Source organism: Rattus rattus, chromosome 5 (assembly GCF_011064425.1).
Source record: "Rattus rattus isolate New Zealand chromosome 5, Rrattus_CSIRO_v1, whole genome shotgun sequence".
Lineage (NCBI taxonomy): Eukaryota > Metazoa > Chordata > Mammalia > Rodentia > Muridae > Rattus > Rattus rattus.
The window spans coordinates 77,567,947-77,594,324 of record NC_046158.1 but is presented as its reverse complement, the minus strand read 5'-3'; the positions used below and the strand labels follow the sequence as shown (position 1 = coordinate 77,594,324).

The 26,378-nt window shown below is 36.5% G+C and overlaps 1 pseudogene; it reads right to left on the bottom strand.

The window, feature by feature from the left end:
- Nucleotides 1-270: 270 nt before the first annotated feature.
- On the bottom strand, nt 271-26,214 carry LOC116900904 (annotated as a pseudogene).
- Nucleotides 26,215-26,378: the final 164 nt, after the last annotated feature.

The window sequence follows — 26,378 nt, the reverse complement described above, 5'->3', positions numbered from 1 at the left end:
GTCAAGTTGACATAAAACTATCCTGACAGATAATAATTCATCTAATTCTTTGTATATAGTCATTATTCTGTTTATATTGCTTTCCCCTCTACGATATAGTTTGAAAATATTTTATTATTTCCCCCCCTTAAATAGTTGTTTATTTGCAGTGGGCTGGAAGGGATGGCAGATTTAACATTCACAGAAAACACCACACATACAATGGCAGCCTCAAGGCCCGTCTTCAAGAGCAAGTGGGTAGGCAAGGGTCTGGAATGTTGATGGAACAGCTTAGTAGGCATGGTTAGAGATGAAGAGAGGTTCACTGACTATGGCTCATTACGTGGGGGTACACTTTCCTTGATAAGTGAGGCTGTTGGCCAGGGCTTGCTTGATGCACACCTCCTGGTCTGCCTTCAGGCTCTCCTTCTTCCCACCCAGAGCAGAAGCTTACAGGCCTCAGTCATAGGCCTGAAAGCCAAGGCCCATGGCTTCATCAGGGGACATTAGTTGATAGAGTTGAGGTTGATGGATGCCTCTTCCACACTCTGCTATCCAGAGAGGAAAATGAGCCCAGGGAAACCAGAGGGCATTGTGCAATGAAGTGCTGTTATAGATGATATGGCCCATCTCTTCACTAGAAAATTTCTGGGTGAAAGCACGGCGAGTGTAACCATGCTGGGCTTCAGCAATGTGCCTTCCAGAAACATGGTGGTCACTCAGAGCCTTGTAGAGAGCTGCTAGTATCTTCTCAGTTACATACTGGCCAGGCTTCAAATCATGGTCCCCATCAGGGATAATTTCAGGCTTCACAATAGGTACAATGCCATTCTACTGGGAGATGCTGACATAATGCCCAGAACATTGGCATTTTTCATTGTAACAAGAGGTAAAGGAGTATGTTCCCCAATCTTTAGCACACATTGCCACTTGGCACATTTTTAGAAAAAGTCAAATATGCATATACCCTACTACAGCTCTTCTCCCATCTCAACTTAGTAATTTCACTCTATATTTTTTTACAGCCTGCATAGTCAAATTTGTGTTGCACATTTACACATGGGCATTAGTCCATCTACTAGGAGAGTAGAGTCAACAAGGGAGGTATTACTCCCTTAAAATTAGTGAACTTTTCTTCCTTGCAGCCAGAGATGAAAAGCTGTAGGACAGTCTAGATAGTTTAGCTGCTTGGTTTTGCATAGGTCTGTCTAGGAACTATAGCTGCTGTGAGCTCATCATTTCTGAGTTATTGGATGCCTTAACCAACCACTCAAAAGGAGGTTTCTCATTTATGATAGTGTTTGGTTATTCTATTGTTGTATGGAGGTCATTCACTTATTTTTAAAAAAATATTTATCACTTATAATTGCTAGTAATTTTAATTTTTATTTCTTTTAGTTTTTAAAATTACAATATAATATTTATTCCCTTCCTTTTTCCCTCAAAATCCTTCCATGCCCCAGTCTTTGCTTTTTAGAATCCATTACCTCTTTTAACATTAACTAGATATAGATACAGAGAGAGAGAGAGAGAGAGAGAGAGAGAGAGAGAGAGAGAGAGATTGATTTTAGACAACCTTGGTATAATTTGATATCCTTTACCAAGGAAGAATCTAGCATCTATCTAGAGAAGTGGAGACACAATGAAACTAATAGAGGTTATGAGGTTATGAACCAGATGGATTTAGCAGGTATCTATAAAACACTTCAGAAAAGAATATACTTTCTTTTCAGCACTGCATGGTACCTTGTCTAAAATCAACCATATAATTGGTGACAAAACAACCCTTTACTGATACAAGAAGATTGAAATAATCCCATGTACCCTATCAAACCACCATGGCCTAAAGCTGGTCTTCAATAACAGCAAAAGCAAAGGAAAGTCCACATACATATGGAAACTGATCAACTCTCTACTCAATGATAATTTGGTCAAGAATGAAATAAAGAAAGAAATTAAAGACTTCATAGAATTTAATAAAATGGTGAGACATCATATGCAAACCTATGGGATACAATGAAAGCAGTGCAAAGAGGAAAATTCATAGCACTAAGTGCACTGGTAAAGTAACTGGAGAGATCTTACAGTATCAACTTAACAGCACATCTGAGAGCTCTAGAACAAAAAGAAGCACACTCACCAAAGAGAAGTAGACAGCAGGAAATAGTTAAACTCAGGACTGAAATCAACCAAGTAGAAACAAAAAGAACAATATGAAGAATCAGTGAAACCAATGTTGGTTCTTTAAGAGAATCAGCAAGATAGATAAACCCCTAGTCAAACTAACTAAAGAACCCAGAGGCGGTATCCAAATTAACAAAATCAGAAATGAAAAGGGGGACATAAAACAGAAGAAATTCAAAAGAATCATTAGATCCTACTACGAAAGCCTATACTCAATAAAACTGAAAAATCTAGATGAAATGGATAGTTTTCTAGACAGATACCATATACCAAAGCTAAATCAAGAGCAGATGAACTTCCTAAACAGGCCCATATCCCATAAGGAATTAGAAGTCATTAAAAACCTCCCAACCAAAAAAAGTCCAGGGCCAGAAGGGTTTAGTGCAGTATTCTATGAGACCTTCAAAGAAAACTTGATACCAATATTATTCAAAGTATTCCATAAAATAGAAACAGAAGGAAAACTACCTAATTCATACTATGAAGCCACAATTACTCTGATACCTAAAGCACACATGGACCCTACCAAAAGAGAGAATTTCAGACCAATCTTGCTTATGAATATCGATGCAAAAATACTCAGTAAGATTCTTGCAAACTAAATCTAAGAACACATCAAAACCATCATTAACTATGATCAAGTAGGCTTTCTCCCAGGGTTGCAAAGTTGGTTTAATATACGAAATCAATTAACATAGCTACCATCTAAAAAACTCAAAGAAGAAAATCATGATTATCTCCTTAGATGCAGAAAAAAATCTGACAAAATACAACATCCTTTTATGTTAAAAGGATTGGAGAGATCAGGAATTCAAGGCCCATATTAAAACATAATAAAAAGTAATTTACTGCAAATCAACAGCCAGTATCAAATTAAATGGAGAGATACTTGAATCTATCCCACTAAAATCTGGAACAAGACAAGGATGCCCACTCTCTCCCTACTTATTCAATATAGTATTCAAAGTGCTAGCTAGAACAATAAGAAAAACAAAATGAGATCAAGGGGATACAAATTAGCAATGAAAAATTAAAGGTATCACTATTTCCAGATGATTTACTATCAAATCATTACATTACATTATCAATACATTAGTGACCCCCAAAATTCTACTAGAGAACTTCTCCAACTGACAAACAACTTCAGCAAAGTGGTCAGGTATAAAATTAACTAAAGTAAATCAGTAGCCTTCCTTTATACAAATAATAAACAGGCTAAGAAAGAAATTAGGAAACAATTCTCTTCACAAAAGCCACAGATAATATAAAATAAATTGGGATAAATCTAATCAAGTAAAAGACCTTTTTGATCAGAACTTCAAGTGTTGAAAGAAAGAAATCTGAGATTTCATAAAATGGAGAGATCTCCCATGCTCATGAATTGGCAGAATTAACATAGTAACAATGGCCATTCTACCAAAGACAATCTTCAGATTCAATGCAATTACTATCAAAATCCCAACAGAATTCTTCAAAGACATAGAGAGAACAATTCTCAAATTCATTTGGATAGGCCAAAAAACAAAAAACAAAAAACAAAAACAAACAAACAGACAAAAAACCAGAATAGCAAAAACAATTCTTAAGGACAAAAGAATGGCTGGGGAATCACCATCCCTGACCTCAAGCTCTACTACAGAGGAATAGTGCTAAAACTGCATGGTATTGGTACAGAGACAGACAGGTTGATCAAAGGAATAGAATTGACGACCCAGAAATAAAACTACACACTTACACACACTTGATCTTTGACAAAGAAGCCAAAAATATACAATGGGAAAAAAAGCATCTTCAATAAATGGCGCTGGTCTAACTGGATCTCTGTATGTGGAAAAATGAAATTAGGTTTCAAAAGCTCAAGTCCAAGTAGATCAAGAGCCGCAACATAACACCAGATACACTGAATCTTAAAAAAAAAAAGAGCAAGTGGGAAAGAGCCTTGAACTCATGGACACAGGCAGAAATTTTCTAAACAGAACTAGGATGGCTCATGCGCTAAGATCAAGAATTGATAAATGGGACCTCATGAAACTGGAAAGCTTCTGTAAAGAAAAGGACACAGTCAATAAGACAAATCAGCATCCTATAGATTGGGGAAAAAAATCTTAACTAACCCCACATCTGGTAGAGGGCTAATATCCAAAATATATAAAAAAAATCAAGAAGTTTACCACCAAAACACCAAACAACCCAATCAAAAAATGGAGTATAGAACTTAACCGAGAATTCACAATAGAGAAATCTCGAATGGCTGAGAAGCACCTAAAGAAATGTTCAAAGTCCTTAGTGATCTGAGAAATGCAAATCAAAATGACCCTGAGATTCTACCTTACACCAGTCAGAATGTCTAAGATCAAAACCTCAGGTGACAACATATGTTGGTGAGGATGTGAAGAAAGAGGATCCTCATTGCTGGTTGGATTACAAACCAGTATAACAACTCTGGAAATCAGAGCTGTTTGGAGGTTCCTTAGAAAATTGGAAATAGACCTAGCTAAAGATCCAGAAATACCACTCTTGCGAATATATTCCATAGATGCCCCACCATGTCATAGGGGTACATGTTGTACTATTTCATAGCAAACTTATTTGTGATTGCCAGAGGATGGAAACAACCCAGATGCCCCATGACAGTAGAATGAATACAGAAAACGTGGTTCATTTACAAAATGGTATACTACTCAGCTATTAAGAACCAACGACATCGTGAGTGATGCAGGAAAACGGATGGAATTAGATCATATCATTCTATGTGCTGTAACTGAGACTCAAAAGGACATACATGGTTTGTTCTCATTAATAAGTGAATATTAGCACACGCACCTAAAAAAGGTACAGAATACACAAGATACAGTCTACAGAACTCAAAAAAGTCAGCAAGCTGAAGGGTCCAAGTGAGGATGTCTCAGTCCCACTTGGGAGGGTAAAGAAAGCAACCACTAAAGGAGGGAGGGAGGGATAGGGGAGGAAAGGGAATGGGGTTTGGGTGAGAGGGGAACATGATCTGGTTTTGGTTGGTGAAAAAGGACTGAAGCCCTGAGGGCCAGCAGAAAGAATGAAAACAGATGACTTTGGGAAGAAGATGATTGGAAAGACTCTCTATAATGTATCAGATACCTGTGCTGTGAGAGACTCTCAGGACTCAAAGTGGGGGAAACCTAGATGAAAGTCCCTACAGTGGGGAGAGAGGACTTAATGAAATCACTTCCAGCAGAAAAACAGGGCATCAAGTGAGGGATTGGTTTGCTATCCCACAGCCAAAACTCTGCCCCATAATTCTTCATGTCTGAAAGAAATGCTGGGATGACACTGGAGAAGATCCTGAGGAAAAGAAGGACCAGTGACAGACCCAAAGTGGGTTCCAGCTCAAGGGGAGGCACCAAGACCTGATACCATTACTGAAGCTATGGGGCTTCTGTTCCCAACCAAGGAATAGAAGCATCTGACCCCTCTGGTTGAATTAGGAAATAGCTGTAGGAGGTTAAGTTGCGGGGGGGACCCAGTAGGAGGATCTTCAGTCTCAATTAACCTGGACCCCTGAGATGTCCTAGACACTGGACCACCAACCAGGCAACATATACCAGCTGAGATGAGGCCTCCAACACATATACAGCAGAGGACTCCCGGGTCTGAGTTCAGTCTGAGAAGATGCACCTAACCCTTAAGAGACTGGACGCCCCAGGAATTTTAGAATCTGACAGGGGGTGGGAGTGGTAATATCCGTATGGTGATGGGGGTGGTGAGTGCAGCGGAGAGGAGGTATGGGTTGTGAAACCGTGGAGGGGAGCAGGAGGATAATAAACTCTGGAGTGTTAAAATAAATAAATAATTTTTTTTTAAAAAGAAAACCACAACTGAACACAATGTAATCAACCAGGTGTCATGGGATCTCAGCTCTTGAGGTTACATACAAATAAAACTTTCTGCATCTACAGCTCAATTAATGCTGATGGAAAGGAAGCAAAAAGGTTTAAGGGCCAGAATCCCAGAAAATTTTCTGGGAAACAGTCCTTTCTAGAAATGGCCACATAGACAAAACTTGAACTATGAAATGGCAGCATCAATGGATATATTAATATAAAGGGAAGGAATTTCATGGGGCTATCCCACAGCCGAAACTCTGCCCCATAATTCTTCATGTCTGAAAGAAATCATCCAAAAACTAGGCAACTAATGACTTCTTGGAGAAAATGAATTAGCTCTGATCTTCTTATTAGTTGTTTAATGCAAAATCATCATCTCTTAAATTATATACACACTAACAACAAAAATAGGCTCACCAGATCTTATTTGAATATTATACATCTACGTATGTATGTATACATAGATTGTTAGGTAAGTAAAAATGGTAAAGAAAAAGAGGTTAGTTATTTGAGAGTGGAGCCTGGGAACGGCTGGGGTAATGAATAGAAGGAAAGTGGAGGGAGAAAATGCTGTAACTCCATTAGAATTAAAAGTATATATTTAAAATTCAAAAACTGAAAAATTGCCACAGATGAATAAAAACTAAAAAGATACCACAATTAAATGTAGAATGCAGTACAGACACATAGAGGGGAAAGAAAAAAAGTATTTTGATGAAAAAGGAGATGAAGTACTAGTAGACTTTTATTTAATAATTTTATTTTTCTTGAATATCTTATGTATTTACATTAAAAATGTTATCCTCCTTCTCCCCTTTCCCATATCCCCTTCACCTTCCCCTGCTACTATGAGGAGGCTCCTGTTCCCCTCACCAACTCCAACCTCAATGCCTTGGCATTACCCTACACTGGGGAAATGAGCCTTTACAGGACCAAGAGCTTTTCATCCCATTGATGCTGGACAATGGCATCCTCTGCCACATATGTGGCTGGAGTCATGGTTTCTGCCATGTGTACTCATTGGCTGGGAGTTTAGTCCCTGGGAGCTGTGATGGGGTTTGGTTGGTTGGAATTGTTGTTCTTCCTATGGTGTTGCAAACCCCTTCAACTCCTGCAGTCTTTTCTTTAACTCCCCATTGGGGTCCCTTTGTTCAGTTCAATGATTAGCTGCAACCATCTTTATCTGTATCAGTAGGGCTCTGCCAGAGCCTCTCAGGAGACACCCATATCTGTCTCTTGTCAGCAAGCACTTATTAGCATCAACATTAGTGACTGGGTTTGGTGACTGCATATGGGATGTATCCCCAGATGGAGTAGTCTCTAGATGACCTTTTCTTCAGTCCCTGCTTCACTCTTTGTCCCTGTATTTCCTCCCTTGATTATTTTGTTCTCCCTTCTAGGAAGGAATGAAGCATCCACATTTTGGTCTTCCTTCTTCTTGGGCTTCATATGATCTGTGATCTTTTTTCTTAGATACTCCAAGCTTTCCTGAACAGAACACCAATGGCTTATGCTCTAAGATCAAGAATTGACAAATACAACCTCATAAAATGGCAAAGCTTCTGTAAGGCAAATGCACTGTCAATAGGACCAAATAATAGCCAACAGATTGGGAAAAGTTCTTTATCAATCCTACATCCAATAGAGGACTAATATCCAATATATACAAAGAACTCAAGAAGTTAGACTCCAGAGATTCAAATAACCCTGTTAAAAAAATCAGGTATAGAGCTAAACAAAGAATTTTCAAACAAGAAATCTCAGATGGCCAAGAAACACCTAAGGAAATGTTGAACATCCTTAGTCATCAGGGAAATGCAAATCAAAATAAACCTGAGATTCCACCTCACACCAGTCAGAATGGCTAATATCAAAAACTCAGGTGACAGTAGATGCTGGCAAGGATGTGGAGAAATAGGAACACTCCTCCATTGCTGATGGGATTGCACCCACTCTGGAAATCAGTCTGTTGATTCCTCAGAAAATTAGACATAGTACAACCTGCGGATCCAGTGATACCACTCCCGGGCATACACCCAAAAGATGCTCTAACATTTAACAAGATGACAAGCTTTCCTATGTTCACAGCAGTCTTATTTATAATAATGAGAAGCTGGAAAAAAACCCGAGATGTCCTTCAACATAGGAATGGATACAAAAATGTGGTACATTTACACAATGGAGTACTACTCAGCTATTAAAAGCAATGACTACATGAAATTCCTAGGCAAATGGATAAAACTAGAAATTATCATCCTAAGTGAGGTAAACCAGTCACAAAAGAACACAAATGGTATGCACTCACTGATAAATAGATATTAGCCCAAAAGATTATGGAACTTTTAATTAACTGTAATAGTTTACCAATGTTAGTGTCCTAATTTTGACAAAATAAGAACAGGAATAGAAGGTAATAAAAACAAAGAATCTCTGTAGAAGTCATGTTAATATTTACAAAGCTTTCCCATGAATGTGAAAATAGTGCAAAATAAAATATTTACACACACACACACACACACACAAATGAACATAAAAACAAAAACAATAACAAATGTTTAATAAAATTAAATGCCACCATTCTTTTTTTTTCTTTTTTCTTTTTTTCGGAGCTGGGGACCGAACCCAGGGCCTTGCGTTTGCTAGGCAAGCACTCTACCACTGAGCTAAATCCCCAACCCCAAATGCCACCATTCTTATGCCATCTTTCTTTTTGTCATTTTGTGACTTTAATATTTTTGAATTAAATATGTTTTACTTATCTGATACTATTTAACTTTGGCAGGATCATCTGTGTCTAACTCATCATGGCTATAGCACTGACATAAAGTCTGTTGAATAGATGCTTAATATCTGCTTTAATCTCAACCTTATAGTACCTATATCAACTGTCAGTTGAGTAGGTTGAAATACGCTCACTAATTTGGTATAGTTTGTTAAGTAAACACATTGGTCATAAATGTGGAAAGTTAGTTGATGACCATGAAATGCATCCTTGTAGTATTAACTATCAGATTAAATGTTGGATTGGTACTACGGTAGCAGCAGTAGGTTACAGTTATTAAGGAATATAGCATGTTAGCTTCTAATGTAAAGTCTTATTCACAGACTATATTATTTAGTCATTATTGAAATCCTTGGGGTATATATCCATACCTTCCTTTTACATATATAAAAATTGAATATAGAAGGAATATTTAATAGAAATGGCCCATAAGCCAACAAAAGTGATGGAGTTTTGATGCTGGTTTATAATATATTATCCAGGTATTTTCATTCACGATGCTTTATAACTAATAAGGAAACTTAAAAAAAATCAATAAAAAGATAAAGTATACAAGTATAAAACTATGTAGAATCCATGTTAGGTATTTATACCCTTTCTGTAAGAAAATGGCTCACAAAAGCAACTTAAAGAAGAAAGCATTTATTTTTCTCCACGATTGGATGGTTACCATATTTTATGAAAGTCAGGGCGGTGGGGAGAGCTCTCCATTATTGTAAGAATACAGCTACTCGTCATAGTGCATATGTAATCAGCAACTGGAGGAAAAGGCCCCTTCCTTTCTCCCCTTTGATTCTTTCTCAGACCCCAGGCACTGAAACTCAGTCCTGCTTTTCTGGAAATGTCCTCACAGATATATGCAAAGCCATCTCTCTTATGTCAAGAAATACAGTCAAGTTTACAATGAAAATTAGCTATTATACATCTACCAGTTGTCAACTTGACAACAAAGCATATCACTCAAATTCATTTTTAGATTTATTTATTTATTTATTTTATGTTATGTTTATGAACATTTTGTTTGCTGCACACTCACAAACACACACACACACACACACACACAAACATATAGGTTTCATGAGTGAATGTGCATGTGCATGCACATCTACTTCTCTGTGTGTATGTGTGCATGTGCCAGTACGTGTGTGTAATTATGTGCATATCCCATGCTAGTGGAAGTAGGAAGTGGTCACATTCCCTCCAACTCTCAGTACAGAGGGTTGTGAATTACCATGTGAGTTCTAGGAACCAAAATTATTCTGCAAGAAGAGCGGGTGCTTTGAACTACTGATTTTTCTTTCAGTCCCTAAACATATTCCTTTTAATTATATATATATATTTTTACCATTGGTACTCAGAGACGTATAGCCATTTTAAAATGAAAAATAAAATCAATTCATTTGTAAGATTCTTCTCAAATCTCAAGAGTTGAAATTTCTCAAATACTGAGGTCTAAGGTATCTTTTAATACTCAAGGCAATCTTGAGTATTAAAAGATAACTTGAGAAAGAGAGAGAGAGGGAGGGAGGGTGGGAGGAAGAGAGGGAATAAGGGAGAGAGAGAGACAGAGAGAGAGAGAGACAGAGAGAGACAGAGAGACAGAGAGAGAGAGAGAGAGAAGGAATACTTCCACTTTATAATGAAACATAAATATTTTCATTTCAAAAGGTAAATTGGATCATAAAAAGATCTATCAGAAACATATAAGACAGAGACCCAACAGGGAAAGCACAATGTACAACAGGCAATTTGTCCATCATATAGGGCTCGTAGTGGCATCATCTGATGATACTACCCTTAGTTAGTTCTACTTGTCTGGAGATCTTCTTTCTGCATCATATTGTAACTTCTCTTTTTGGCCAGTTATACTCTATGTTTGCAGATTTTCTTGGTAAACATCATGTTTTAGAATCCTACAAGCTCTGTTGTGACTTAAGCTTAGCTTCTCAGCTTTGCACAATGATATTTGAGGGCCTTTTTTAAGGTGAGCTGCTCCTATCTCACATTTCTTATTTTAGCAGTTTTCTGGAACCTTGTTTCAAGCCCCTGTTACCCTCCTACCTTGTCACTTGAAAGGGAGTGCCAAAAACTGCTTTCAGCTCAAGATAGCCTCATTTACTCCTACTCTACTCTGCTCTAGGCATATTGGCAGCTAACACGGGAAACCAGTTGTATCTTTTCCTGCAGGGTTTCCCTGCTGTAGCATTACCATTTCAGATGCTCCTCTTTTAGGTGAATTTGCACTATCACAGGTTGGATTCTCTGTTATTAAGTGTTCTACAGCTGTGGCAAAAACACTTTGAGAATGAAGGGGTATATCTCATATTACAGCTTGTGTTTCATCTTCCAGTGGTGTTGTGTAAAGAAACCTAGAAGGAGGAACAGATCAGAAGCCATGAAGAAATATGGTGGTCTGGCTTGTCTCAAGGGCTTGCTCACCTTGCCTGGGGATGACTCACTGACAATTAACTGGGTCGTTCTACAGTAAACACTAAAGATGTCCTACAGACATGTCTATAGGCAAATCATATGGAGGTATATAATCAGTTGTGAGTTCTTCCCTAATGTCTCTATCTTGGACCAAATCTATATAAAATTGCCAAATAATCTGTGATGGGTAGACAGATTTTGCTCCAGCAGAACATTTTTCTATTGTTTCATTGCTGAGAACCACTTGTCTCTTTAATGGTACCAATCTATTTAATGATTTGTCAACATTCATTTCTCTACACCTTCAAATCTGTGCATAGTGTTTTCCTCACCACATTACACAAAATAATAATTTTTTCTCCTATCATTGACAACCTGAAAACAGTGAGCACTAATCATGATACTGCCTGTATGTTATACAGTCTTGCATCTTCCTCTGCCAAAAATTTTACTGTATTATTTAATATATTATTCAAAATTTCACAACACAGAATAAGTTTGACTCTTTTCCAAAATGTATTGTGAATGGCCTCTAGCCCAGATCTCAATGGACTATCTCTTATTCTTTGAAAACTCAGACTTTCTATTATGCTTTGAAACCTTCACTATTCATATTTCTATTTGCTTTCTAGTTTTCAAAGTTCTCACCAGAATGGCCTATTTCTCTTTGCTTACTTTGGATACAATTCTAACTCGTTCTGTTTTGCTAACCACTTTTAAAGGCCCACCAAGTACCTGTCATATAATAGCGATAAATCCTGCTTTCAGTTCCAATTTTTCCATGTAAGGTTTTTTTTTTTCTTTATTAACTTGGTATTTCTTATTTACATTTCGATTGTTATTCCCTTTCCCGGTTTTCAGGCCAACATCCTCCTAACCCTTTCCCCTCCCCTTCTATATGGGTGTTCCCCTCCCCATCCTCCCCCCATTGCCGCCCTCCACCCAACAATCACATTCACTGGGGGTTCAGTCTTGGCAGGATCAAGGGCTTCCCCTTCCACTGGTGCTCTTACTAGGATATTCATTGCTACCTATGAGGTTGGAGCCCAGGGTCAGTCCATGTATAGTCTTTGGGTAGTGGCTTAGTCCCTGGAAGCTCTGGTTGGTTGGCATTGTTGTTCATATGGGGTCTTGAGCCCCTTCAAGCTCTTCCAGTTCTTTCTCTGATTCCTTCAACGGGGGTCCTGTTCTCAGTTCAGTGGTTTGCTGCTGGCATTCGCCTATGTATTTGCTGTATTCTGGCTGTGTCTCTCAGGAGAGATCTACATCCGGTTCCTGTTGGCCTGCCCTTCTTTGCTTCATCCATCTCGTCTAATTGGGTGGCTGTATATGTATGGGCCACATGTGGGGTAGGCTCTGAATGGGTGTTCCTTCTGCCTCTGTTCTAAACTTTGCTTTCCTATTCCCTGCCAAGGGTATTCTTGTTCCCCTTTTAAAGAAGGAGTGAAGCATTCGCATTTTTCTCATCCATCTTGAGTTTCATGTGTTCTGTGCATCTTTACTTGTTGTGTTAAAATTAAATTAACTGAAGGGAAAGGTGTGTTATTTTGACGAGTGGCTTGAGTGTATATAGTCCATCATTGTGGGAAAGTCTTAACAGCCAAAAGAGCTAACACGCTTAGCTGTAGCAAAAATGCAAAGCAGCTACATACATTCCATCTAGTCAGGAAGAAAAGAATGCTACTGCTCATCTCATCTCCTTTTGACATATTTCTCCAGTATAAAACCCAAGTCTTGGTACACAACCATGTACTGTCAGTTTGAGTGTTTTTCTTCTCAGAAAAAAAATATTTCTTGAAGTACCTGCTTGTTATCACAAGTGATTCTAAATCTAGTTGTCACTGAACATTTACCATCGTGGATGGCTAACAGTAAAATGAGTTTTAGTTGATTCCTGCTGTTTATTTGAGTGTTTGTGTGTACCAACTAAAACTGATGGGCAGCAGATATATGACCCTTTACAATTTAATACAGGGAAAAGGAACAGAGCACCTAAGCAGGAAAGTACATAGCTACTCTTTACACTAACAGGACATGCTTTAAAGTGATGGACACATTGTTGGGTGGGTAGTTATACCTTGCTTAAATGAAGAAGGACATTTTGTGAAATGTTCTGTAACTCTCAAATACTTGAATTAAAATTTGAAGTGGCTTTTTAGGTTTCATTTTAGAAGACACTAACAGGCAGGAATTTACATCAAGCAGAATTTCTTAAGGACAAACAGTACTAATCTGCTTTTCAAAATATTTTACCTTTTTCTTATATACTTTGTACTCAATAAATAGCCAGAAAATAAGTTAGACAATGCCTGTTTTATAACTATCAGCTAAATACTTTGTGAGGTTTTATTTGCTATTTTCAGCTGTAATTAGTAATATCTGGTTTCTTTAATTTGTGACATGACTTTTCTGAGAATGGTCAGATATTTGTAGAGATGCACGCTCATGTGTTTCATTTAAAAATACCCCTCCCTCCCTCCTTTACTCCCTCCCTCCCCTCTCTCTTTCCTCATTGGAACCCAATGAATCCAATGACTGTTGGTCCTATGTGAATGGGTGTGTGCGTTTGTATACTGCAACCCCAAGGAACTATCAGTGGTAACACAGTGAAGGGAAAATGACTCTCTGTAAGTAGCTACAAATTGCCAGTCACTACGAAACTATAAATAGGATCTCAGGGGCCCTTATTAAATGCATGTTTGAAATTTTAGTTGTCTTGCTAAAAAAATGTTGAAAATCCTGTGTCATTAACCTCAGGTCCTCTGACTTCATTTGTGCAAAATCAATGTTCTGTTTGGAGGTCAGCATTTCACAGAATTCCTCTACATTCTCCTTCTAGTTTAGTCTTTCTATTTCCTCTTGCACACGGTTCCCTGAACCATGTGGATAGGGTTTTGACATAGATATTCCATCTATGGCTGAACATTCAAGGTCATTTATCAACATTTTGGACATTAATATATATGATATATATGCATTAATCACCACCCACTGAAATAAGCTTTGCACATTAGGTTTAGGACACACAATTTGTGGATTTAGCTATAAATTAGGAGGCTCTTTAACAGGCTGACTATTCCACAAAACAATAATGTTTTCTGTCCTGTGACTTCCCTGGCCATTGTTTTTTTATAGTACTATGCATGAATCTCCTTCTACCCAATCAAGGGGGCAGTTTCACCTTTCTTCCTCTTCCTTTCCAAATTTGATTTTTCTTTTACTCCTTTTACTTCTCCTCTTCTTCCTCCTCCTCTTTCTTCTCCTCTTCCTCTTTCTTCTTCTCCTCTTCTTCCCCTTCCTCTTCTTCATTCTTCTTTGTCCACTTTAAGTTCAGTTTGTTTTCCATAACTGGACTCCAGAATTAGCTTACCCTGCCAAAGATGCTGTGCCAAACAGAGTTCATATGACAGAAAGTTCACTGTCTTCCAGAAAGTTTCAAATTTCAAAGTTTCTCAGGCATTGATGAGTTTTGTGCCCTCCTTCCTTTCTTTTTTTCTTTTTTCTTTTCTTTTTTTTTTTTTTTTTTTTTTTTTTTTTTTTTTTTTTTCGACTGGGGACCAAACCCAGGGCCTTGACTTCCTAGGCAAGCGCTCTACCACTGAGCTAAATCCCCAACCCCTGTGCCCTCCTTCCTTACTTTATGACTTATTTTGTTTGACTTAATCTTGAGCTTGTACAAGTCAGGTTCATGTGTCTACAATCACTGAGTGTATATGTACGACTGCTAATGTGTTTGGAACCTTTTCCATAAAGTGACCCACTACTTCTACCTTTCACAGTCTTTTTGCTCCATTTTCCATGAAGATCCCAAAGCATAGAGAGAAGAATGTGTTACCATTTAGGACTGAGCACTACATAGTTTCTTTTGTTTGTAGGTACTGTACTTTTTTATTTTTTGAGATTATAACATAATTATATCAGTTCCTCCTTCCATTTATTCCCTCCCTCCAAATACTACATATAGTCCTACTTTTTCTCTTTAAAATCTCTGATTTTGTTTTTATTAACTGTTATATACATTTATTCATAAAAGTAATTTGCCTAGTCATATAATATTATTTATGTGAACATATCCTGGGCTGATAATTTAGTATTAGATAACTAGAATTATTTTGGCTACCCAGGGTAATTTATAGTCCCATATAAATTTTCAGAAATTTCTTTAATTTTCTATGAAGAATGGATATGGATTTTTATTTAGAGTATATTGAATCTGAAAATAATTTTGATAAAATGGTAGAATCACAATATTAATTCTACCAATACATAAGCATGCTATGTCTTTCTATTTTCTCATGTCTTTCTCTATTTTTATCTTTATATCTTTATAAAGATATAAAGAATTCATTGTAGAGGTTCTTAATGTCCTTGGTTAGCTGTATCCTAGGATAGTTTATCTCCTCTGAAGTTATTTTGAAAAAGACAGTTGTCAATTACCTCTCTATATTTTCTGTCGGTGTATAGATAAGCTATTTATTTTTGCAAGTTGATCCTGCATATTGCAGCACTGTGGAGTATGTTTATACTTCTTAAAGTTTTCTGGTAGAATTTTGTGATCTGTCATGTACATCATGATATTATCTGCAAAGAAGGACAGTTTTTCCCCTTTTCTCTGTATCCTTTAATATTCATGATTTTCATTATTGCCTCATGTTTATTTAGAGCACAGAATTGAAAAAGAGTGGAGACACTGCATACTTTGTCTCATTCCTTACTTTGCCAATGATGTATGTATATATATGTATATATACATACACATATATAAGTATATATATACATACACACACACACACACACACACACATATATATATATATATATAATACTGGCTGTGGGTTTCTCACATGTAGTTATTATTGTACTAATGTGTGTTCCCTGTGGTTCTACATTCTCTGGAAACTTTATCAGGAAGGTATGATAGATTTTTGTCAAACACATTTTTTTAAACCTATAATGTTGATGTCCTATCTACACTTAAGTACATTAATATGGTATATTATATTCAGTAATGTGTGATATTGAACCTCTCCACATTTGAGGAATAAAGCCAAATTGGTCTCTTTAGATATCCTTGTTGATATATGTTTATATCATATTTGGAAGTATTTTATTGGGTATTCTTTAGTGTGTGTTCATCATGGTTACTGTCCTGCAGTTTTAATTTTTGTTGTTGTTTTTATCTGAGTTTTAATGATTTCTGGTAAAGATTTTATTATTTTAGGATATCACTTGTGTTTATCTTTTAACTAAAGGTATTTGGGAGCTTTATATTTGCCTTGAAGTAATCCTTTCAAAGTTCCTAGAGGGTTCCAAAGGTCTCTCTCTCTCTCTCTCTCTCTCTCTCTCTCTCTCACACACACACACACACACACACACACACACACACACATACACACACACAAAGAGGCAGAGACAGACAAAGATAGACAGAGTTTATGATTATTTAAATCCAGGAAGTTTTTATTTTATTTTGATTTTGGTTTTGCTGGAGGTTGTGATGTTTTTTATTTGTTTGTTTGTTTTGCTTTGTTTTGTTTTGGTTTTGTCTCTGAGTCATTCATCATTTAGTAATGAGTTGGTAAGCTCCATGATTAGGCAAGGAATGACAAAGCAGACTAGGACACTGAATGTGGGGCTCAGGCTAAATCTGGAGGTTTGAGGAGTGGGAGTGAAAAGGGACAGCCAAGAAGACTAACTAGACCAGAATCTGTAGAGGATGTGGGGCATTTGGCAGTGTAAAGAATTTGGATATAGAACTGGATGTACCTGTCAATATTGTCATGCCATCATTTCTTTTTTCTTCACATTGACCAGTTAAAAGTATCTGTGTTATGTGCCATCTACTGCAAGGAAAATGAAGTCTGATAAACATTAAGATTTTTTTTTCTACAGGCTTATCAATCAGTCATTAGGAATTATCTTAATCTATGTCATTTTGCAGAATGTAATTGGGTTCATTTCTCAGGATCTATAATATATCTGCTCTTTTATTAAACTATAATATTTGCTAAGAACATTTTGGCTAATCAGAAAGAAATGTTAGTGAATATTGCTACACATTATATGAGGTATAAAATGGCCTTATATACAGGCCAATCAAAACATAATTTATAAAACCAAGCAAATAATACCAGAAAAAATATTTCTTTTGGTGAGAAATTTAAAAACCATAAATATAAAATTCAAAATTTTCACAAAGAAAGGTTATGCATTTGGAACCAAATTTTCTCTTAGAGGAAATATGAAGATATGGCCTTCTGTTATATATCTGCAAAATGCCCAAATGGTATTTTCTGATTTTGAAAACTATTTAATTTCTTAAATATGAGAAGTGTTTGAAAAGAAAATGTCTCTAATACAAATCATTACATCATTGATGTAAAAAGGACACTGTGGTTACCTATGAAGAATGTATTCTAAAGTACCTTAACCGATATTAATGGCAAATCAGTCTACAAAGATGGTCTGTCCTAGAGATTCTGCTCTTGATATCACAGTTTTATTGTCCCCATAAAAGCCATAAGTGAGTTCTCCATAATCTTCTTTAGCTAATTCATGCACATGTAAATTACCATAAAGGGTATTCAGTTATTATTTGAACTGTAGAAATAAAGGAGATCTAGGGAAAATGTGTTCACCATGTCAGGAACTGCTATAAAGATTGTCAAAAATCAAATTTCCTTAGTGGTGCCGATTTACTTCTGGACTTTCAGTCTGATTTCATTGATCAACCTGTCTGTATTTATGGCAAAACCATGAACTTTTTATTAGTATTGTTCTGTAAATTAGCTTGAAGTTGGACATGAGGATACCTCAAGACATTCTTTTGTTGTTCAGAATTGTTTGAACTAACATGGTTTTGGTTGTGGTGGTGGTACTTTGCTTTTGTTTGTTTGTTTGTTTGTTTTCCAAATGAAGTTATGCATTGTCCTTTCAAGGTCTATAATGAATTGTGTTGGAATTTTGATGAGAAATCATTGGATCTGTGGATTGCTTTTGGAAGGATAGTTGGTTTCGATTATGTTAATCCCACCAATCAATGAATATAGGATATCTTATCATCTTCAAATGTCTTCTTCAATTTCTAAAAAAAAAAAAATTGAAATAATAATCATGCAGGTCTTTCACTTGTTTGGTTAGAGTTACACAAATATATTTTATATTATTAGTGGCTAATGTGAAGGGTGTTTTTTCTTTAATTTCTTTCTTGACCTATATTTATTTGTCTAAATGCAGGCTGCTAATTATTTTTTCTGTGAATTTTTTAACCAGCTACATTCTTTTTTAATAATTTTATTTTTCTTGGATATTTTATGTATTTACATTTCAAATGTTGTCTCGTTTTCTCCCCTTCCCATACTCCCTCCCCTCCCCCTACTTTTGTGAGGATGCTCCCATTCCCACCCTGAACTCAAGGCCATGGCATTACCTTACACTGGGGAAACAAGCCTTCACAGGATCAAGGACTTTTCCTTTTATTGTTGCAAGACAATGCCATTGTCTGCCACATATGTGGCTGAAGTCATGGGTCCCTATAAGTGTACTCATTGTTTGGTTGTTTAGTCCCTGGGAGCTCTAGTGTGGTTTGGTTGGTTGATAATGCTGTTCTTCCTATTCCCTTCAGTTCCTTCAGTCTTTTCTCTAACTACTCCATTGGGGTCCATTTGTTCAGTCTAATGATTAGCTGCACCCATCCTCATCTGTATCAGTAGGGTTCTGGCAAAGAGTCTCAGACACCCATATCTGGCTCCTGTCAGCAAGCACTTCTTGGCATCAGCAATAGTGACTGGGTTTGGTGGCAGCACATGGCATGGATCCCCAGATGAGGCAGTATCTGGATGACCTTTTCTCCTTCAGTCTCTACTCCACTCCTTGTCCCTGTATTTCTTCCTGTGAGTATTTTGTTTTCCATTCTAAGAAGGAATGAAGCATCCACATTTTGGTCTACCTTCTTCTTGGGTTTCATATGATCTGTGAATTTTTTCTTAGGTATTCCAAGTTTTGGGGCTAAATCCATTTATTAGTGAGTGCATACCATGTAGGTTCTTTTGTGACTGGCTTACCTCACTCAGGATGATATTTTCTAGTTCCGTCCATTTGCCTAAGAATTTCATGTAGTCATTGTTTTTAATAATTGAATACAACTCCATTGTGTAAATATACCACATTTTCTATATCCATTCTTCTGTTTAGGGACATCTGGATTCTTTCTACCTTCTAGCTATTATAAATAAGACTGCTATGAATATAGTGGAGCATATGTACTTGTTATATTTTGGAGCATCTTCCGGGTGTTTGCCAAGGAGTGGTATAGCTGGGTCCTCAAGTCGAACTACGTCCAGTTTTTTGAGGAACTGCCAGACTGATTTTTAGAGTGCTTCTACCAACTGGCCATCCCTCCAACAATGGAGGAGTGTTACTATTCTCCACTGCATCTATTGTCACCTGCGTTTTTGGACTTAGCCATTCTGACTGGTGTGAGGTGGAATCTCAGATTTGTTTTGATTAGCATTTCCCTTATGACTAAGGATGTTGAACATTCCTTTAGGTGCTTCTTAGCCATTTGGTATTCCTCAGTTGAGAATTCTTTGTTTTGCTCTGTACTCAATATTTTAATTGAATATTTGAATCTCTGGAGTCTAACTTTTTGAGTTCTTTGTATATTTTGGATATTATCTCTTTATCAGATGTAGGATTGGTAAAGATCTTTTCATAATCTGTTAGTTGCTGTTTTGTCCTTTGAGAATGTCCTTTGCCTTACAGAAGCTTTACAATTTTATGAGGTCCAATTTATTGATTCTTGATCTTAGAGCATAAGACATTGGTGCTCTGTTCATGAAATTTTTCCCGTTCCTATGTCTTTGAGACTCTTCCCCACTTTATTTTCTACTAGTTTCAGTATCTAGTTTTATGTGAATGTCTTTGATCCACTTGGAATTGAGATTTGTACAAGGAGATAAGAATGGGTCAATTTTCTGTCTTCTGCATGCTGATCTCCTGTTTAACCAGCACCATTTTTTTGCAAATGCTGTTTTTTTTTTCATTGCATAATTTTAGCTCCCTTGTAAAAAATCAAGTGACCACAGGTGTGTGGTTCATTTCTGGGTCTTCAATTCTATTCCGTTGATCAACCTTCCTGTCTCTGTATCAATACCATGCAGTTTTTATCACTATTGTCTGCAATACAGTTTGAGGTCAGGGTTGGTGATTTCCCCAGAAGTTCTATTTTCTTGATGAGAATAGTTTTTGCTATCCTAAGCTTTTTGCTTTTCCAAATTTTTCTTCAAATTGCTCTTTATAATTCTATGAAGAATTGAGTTGGAATTTTGATGATGATTGCATTGTATCTGTAGATTACTTTCACCAAGATGGTCATTTTTACTATATTAATCCTGACAATCCATGAGCATGGGATGTCTTTCCATCTTATGAAATCTTCTTTAATTTCTTTCTTCAGAGATGTGAAGTTTTTGTCATACAGATCTTTCACTTGCTTGCTTAGAGTCACACCAATTATTGCATTCTTTGTGGCTATTGTGAAGGGGGTCATTTCCCTAACTTTTTCTCGACCTGTTTGTCCTTTGAGTAGAGGAAGACTACTGATTTGTTTGAGTTTATTTTATATCCAGCCACTTTGCTGAAGTTGTTTATTGGGCTTAAGTGTTCTCTGGTGGAAATTTGGGGGTCACATAAAGATACTATCATATCATCTGCAAATAGTGATATTTCTATTTCCTCCTTTCCAATTCATATCCCTATACCTCTTTTTGTTATCTAATTGCTCTGGCTAGGACTTCAAGTATTATACAGAATAGGGAGGGAGGCAGTGGGCAGCCTTATCTTGTCCCTAATTTTAGTGATATTGCTGCAAGTCCTGCTACTTTCTTGAAGCTGTTTATCAGCTGTTGAAGTTCTGCAATGGAATTTCTGGGGTCACTTATGCATATTATTATATCATCTGTAGTGATCCTTTTAGTTCTTCCTTTCAAACCTGTGTTCCCGTGATCTCTTTTGTCTTACTGCTCTAACTAAAATTTCAAGTACTAAATTCGATTGATTCATAAGGAGTGGACATCTTTGCTTTCTATCAGACTTTAGTGGAATTATTTTAAGTTTCTCCTCATTTAATTTGATATTTGTTATAGACTTGTATATTGCCTTTATTGTGTTTAGGTATGTACCTTGTATCCCTGTTATCCCTAAGAGTTTATTCTAAATGGTGATGGATTTTGTCAAATTTTTTTTCAAAGTGTAATAAGATGATCTTATAAGATGATCAACCAAAGAACTTAGAGTGCCTGACCTTAGGCCTCTTTATACATATGTAGCAGTTGTACAACTTGGTCTCCATGTGGATCCTGAAGAATTTGAATGGAGGATATCCCAAAAGCTGTTGCCCGTCTGTGGGATATGTTCTTCTAACTGGGCTATATTGTCTGGCCTTAGTGGAAAAGTGCCTAGCCTACCAGAGATTTGAAGTACCAATGTGTGTGGATTCCTAGTGAGCCCCTACCTGCCCAGATGAGAAGGGAGCCTGGGGGAAGGAATGTGGGAGGGCTGACTGGAAGGGGCCAATGAGAGGGATGTATACTGAATAAGTAAAAATTAAATTAAAATAAAACATAAACAAAAAAGATGATCACGTGTTTTGGTTGGTTGGTTTAGTTTGTTTTTATGGTGGATTATATTGATTTATTCTGGTATGTTGAGCCATCTCTTTATCTCTGGGATTAAGCCTGCTTCTATAAGATTATGTTTTTGATGTATTCTTGGATTCAACTTGCAAGAATTTTATTGTGTATTTTTGCATCAATGTTCATAAGGAAGATTTGTCTAAAATTTTCTTTCTTGGTTAAGTTTATGTTGTTTAATTATCAGGGTAACTGTGTCCTCATAAAAATGAATTGTGCCATGTTTTAAGAGTATTGGAATTATCTCTTTTTTGTAGATCTGATAGAATTCTGCAATAAAGCCTTCTGGCCATGGGCTTTATTCCGTTGGGAGACCTTTAATGACTGATTCCATTTCTTTAGGTTTGTAGTTGTATTTATATTTTTTATTTTATCTTGATTTAGATTTGCTAACTAGTACCTATTTAATAAAAATTTTGATTCAAAATTATAAAGAAACCGAGAAACTAGACAGCAACAAACCAAATAACACAAATAAAACTGAAGTAGAAAGCTAAACAGAGAATTCTCATCTCTAATTGCTAAAAAGCTCTTAAAGAAATGTTCAACATTACTAGTCATTAGGAAAATGCAAATCAAAACTACTCTGGTATTCCATCTTATACACATCAGAATGGTTAAGATCAAAAACTTAAGTGACAGCGCATGCTTTGAGGACATGGAGCAAGGAAAACACTCCTCAATTGCTAGTGGGAGTCCAAACTAGTTTAACACTTTAGAAATTAATTTGGTACTTTCTCAGAAAATATGCAAGAACTCTATCTCTAGTACCACTTATAACCCATGTAGGCATATACTCAGATGAAGATCTACCCTACCACAAAGACTCTTGCTCAATTGTGCTCATAGCAGCTTTATTCATCATAGCAAGAGACTGGGGATAACCTAGATGTCCCTTAACCAAAGAATGGATAAAGATAATGTGGTATAGAAAACAAAGAATTACTCAGTCATTAAAAATAATGACATAATGAAATCGTTATGCCAATGGGTTTAACTAGAAAAGATCATCCTTAGTTGGGTCACACAGACTCAGAAAGGCAAGCATGGAATGTACTCACTTATAAGTATATATTAGTCATTAAGTATAGTATAACCAGGATATAAACAACAACCACCCAAAACTAAATAACATGGAATGTCCAAGTATACATGATTAAATTCACAGAGGAGAGGAAATAGACATTGTACATGGAGGATGGAGACTCTGCGGGGAAGGAGATGTGAGTGGGAACAGGAGGTATTATGTTGGGAAAGGTCAGAATACTGAGAGATACAACTGGATTGGGTGGGGGAATATCTCTGGGATGAGCTAAAACATAGGACAATGTCACTATGCAAAACCTCCAATGGAGAGATTGATTGGGACAGAAGCCCAGCTCCAAAACCTTTAAGCCAAATTGATCCTTCCTACAGGATATTCAGGGATGGGAGATGGACCAGAATTTGAGAGGAGGACTAATCAATGACTGACACAGTTTGAGGCCCATACCATGAGAAAGAACTCACTCCCAACACTAATAATGATATTCTGCTATACTGTAGACAGGAGCCTAGCATAAATGTCATCACAGGAGCTTACCAAGAAACTGTTGGAAACTTATGGAGAGCACCATAGTCAAACATTAAGAGGAGCTTGAGGAATCTTGTGGAAGAAGAGAAAAAGGATTGAATGATCCACAGGAGACAAGTACAACACAAGAAAACCTACATAGTCAAATAACCATTACCTATAGGGTTTTATGAAGACTGAACAACCAACTAGAGAGCATGCATGGGACAGACCTAGGCCCTCTGTGCATAAGTAGCCATTGAGAAGCTGGGTCTTCATGTAGAACTTCTAAACAGAGACTGTTTCTGGGCTCCCTTGTCTGGACGCAGTGAAAAGGGATGCACCTACTCTTACTATTGCTTTATATTCTGGGTCTGGTTGATTTCTTCCACTTTTTATGGGAAGAATGGGAGGGGGATGCAGTTAGGGTGGAAGGGAGAGAATAGGAGGAGAAGAAGGGAAATTGTGATTGGGTTGTAAAATGTATAAATAATTTTGTCAATAAAAATTATTCTCATTGATTTTTATTTTTTATTTTCTATAATGAATTCTTTATAAAGTTATAAAATTTATATGATTCAGTCCTCAATCCTAAGAATATTATGTTTATTTGCAGATTTGCCTAGCTTCTTTTCAGAGATATTATTTCAGAATGTACAATGTAGTAACCTTTGCATGAATATCTCTTTAAACCTTCCAGGATATATAATAACCTCAAGACAAGCAGACAGACAGATAGAAAGACAGATAGATACACAGAAACTTAGATGCATAGATATATACAGAGATACATACATAGAGATTGACTAACCTCTCATCTTATTTTTGTATGACTTTATTTTATAAAAGCTCTACTATAGGAAGCCCAAGTCTATTTTCAAAATTAATGGTATTTTAAAGATAAGCATGGAATTTTGTGAAGTGATAACATTTACTCTTTTTGCATTTTGCACTTGTGTAGTAGATGGAAAGATTTTTTAGTGCATGTATATATTTTTGAGTGTGTGTGTGTGTGTATGTGTGTTTGTGTATGTATGTGAAGATGTCTGAGTGTGTGTGTTTTGCTGGAAACACAGATAGCAATGTATGGTTTGTGCATGTTTGTATGCAAGTGTGTATGTATGTGTCTTTTGATGGAAGCACAGAGAGTACTATTGTATTTTGTGAGTATGTATGTATGTGAACGTGAATGTGTGTGTATGCATGTGTTTGGATTAAAGAACAATACTTTTGTATTATTTGTATGTGTGTGTGTGTGGTTTTGCTTAAAACATGATAGTACTGTTGAATTGTGTGTATTTGTATGTAAGTATGTATGTGTCTGTGTATATGAACATGTGTGTTTTTTTGGAATCACAGAGAGTACTTTTGTATTGTGTGTGTGTGTGTGTGTGTGTGTGTGTAGAGTGTGTGTATATGTTTTGCTGAAAGCTGAGAAAATACTGTGATATTGTGTGAGCTTGTGTGTGCATTTACATTCATAAAAGCTTTGCCTATATGCCAGTGCCACAGATAGGATCTGCGAAGTAGTCAAAAAACAGTCCATGTGAATCATCCTTAAAATGTCATTCACACAAATCTTGTTACCAGAGTGTCAGCTAGCTGTCACCTTTTTATTTCTATGTAACTCTGAATTAACTGGAATACATATTTTGAGACTGTTCATAGACGTCGTTTTTTTCTATGAATATGTCATTTCTTTCCCAAAGCAATCATTTTCTTCAAATTTAAGTGAAAGCAATGCATATTTTAATTAAAATTGTATAATTCTCTCACTTTCATATTTGTAAACTTTATAATAAACTTTTGCAGTTATGACTTTAACAAACCAGTTTTATATTTTGACTGTACAAATGACATACATCAGAGGGACAGTCTAGTACAAAATGTAAAACTATTGAAAAGCAAATATATCAGAGCAACTAGTAAAGATCCTACTTCCTTTTCATTGATAAATGTCTACAACTTATCTTGAATGCTACAAAATCTAATGATATAATTAATTAATAAATATTCAGTATTAACAGAGACAAATGGAAGCAGTTTGCTCCCTATTCACACATTGAGAGAGCAACACCAACTACTTGGGTAGCCTTTTGTGTGGGCCTTGGCCAAATCTAGTCCCCTTGGATTGGATCACAAATGCTTCATCAGTTTCTGGCGCTGTCTTCTTGGTGAAAGTGTCAGATCCCACTTGAATCTCAATCCCATGAGATTATCACTCTTCAGATATCAGTGGCAAATAGTTTCTCACCTAAATTTCTGACTATCAGTCTACAAATAGAGGCTTGTAATTCTTTTTCTTAGGTTATATTAACATAGTTTAAGACTCACAGAAATCAGAGAAACTCTTACGCTTAATATTATGTTATAAATGGTGTTAGATTGTATACAGAAGAACAGACAGGTAGAGATATAAGAATTCTAAATTTGATTTAAAAAATTATACATATATATATATGTATGTATGTATAATGTGCTCATCTCTGTTACGGTCTGTACAAGTACAAATGAGTGTACCAGGGATTCCAGAAACAGGAATCTAATCCTTTGGTGCTAAAGTTACAGATAGTTGTGCAATACCCAGAATAAGGTGCTGGAAAATTGACTGAGGGCCTGTGGAAGAGAAGTATGAATTCTTAGCATCTGAGCCACCTTGCCAGCCCTGGTGAGTACTTTTTCCATGCTGTCTTCTACAAACACTACCTTACAAATACTTCCTAAAAAGTGCATTGTTCGATTATATTGATGATGCCTGTAATTGTTGGTGGTAAACTGTGATTCGTATAACATTGACGATTGCATTTAATTGGCTCTCAATATTTCGGGAGACCACTCCCATTCTGAAGTGAGCTACTTGTCCTCATTTACCAGTTATTTTATTAGCAAACACCACT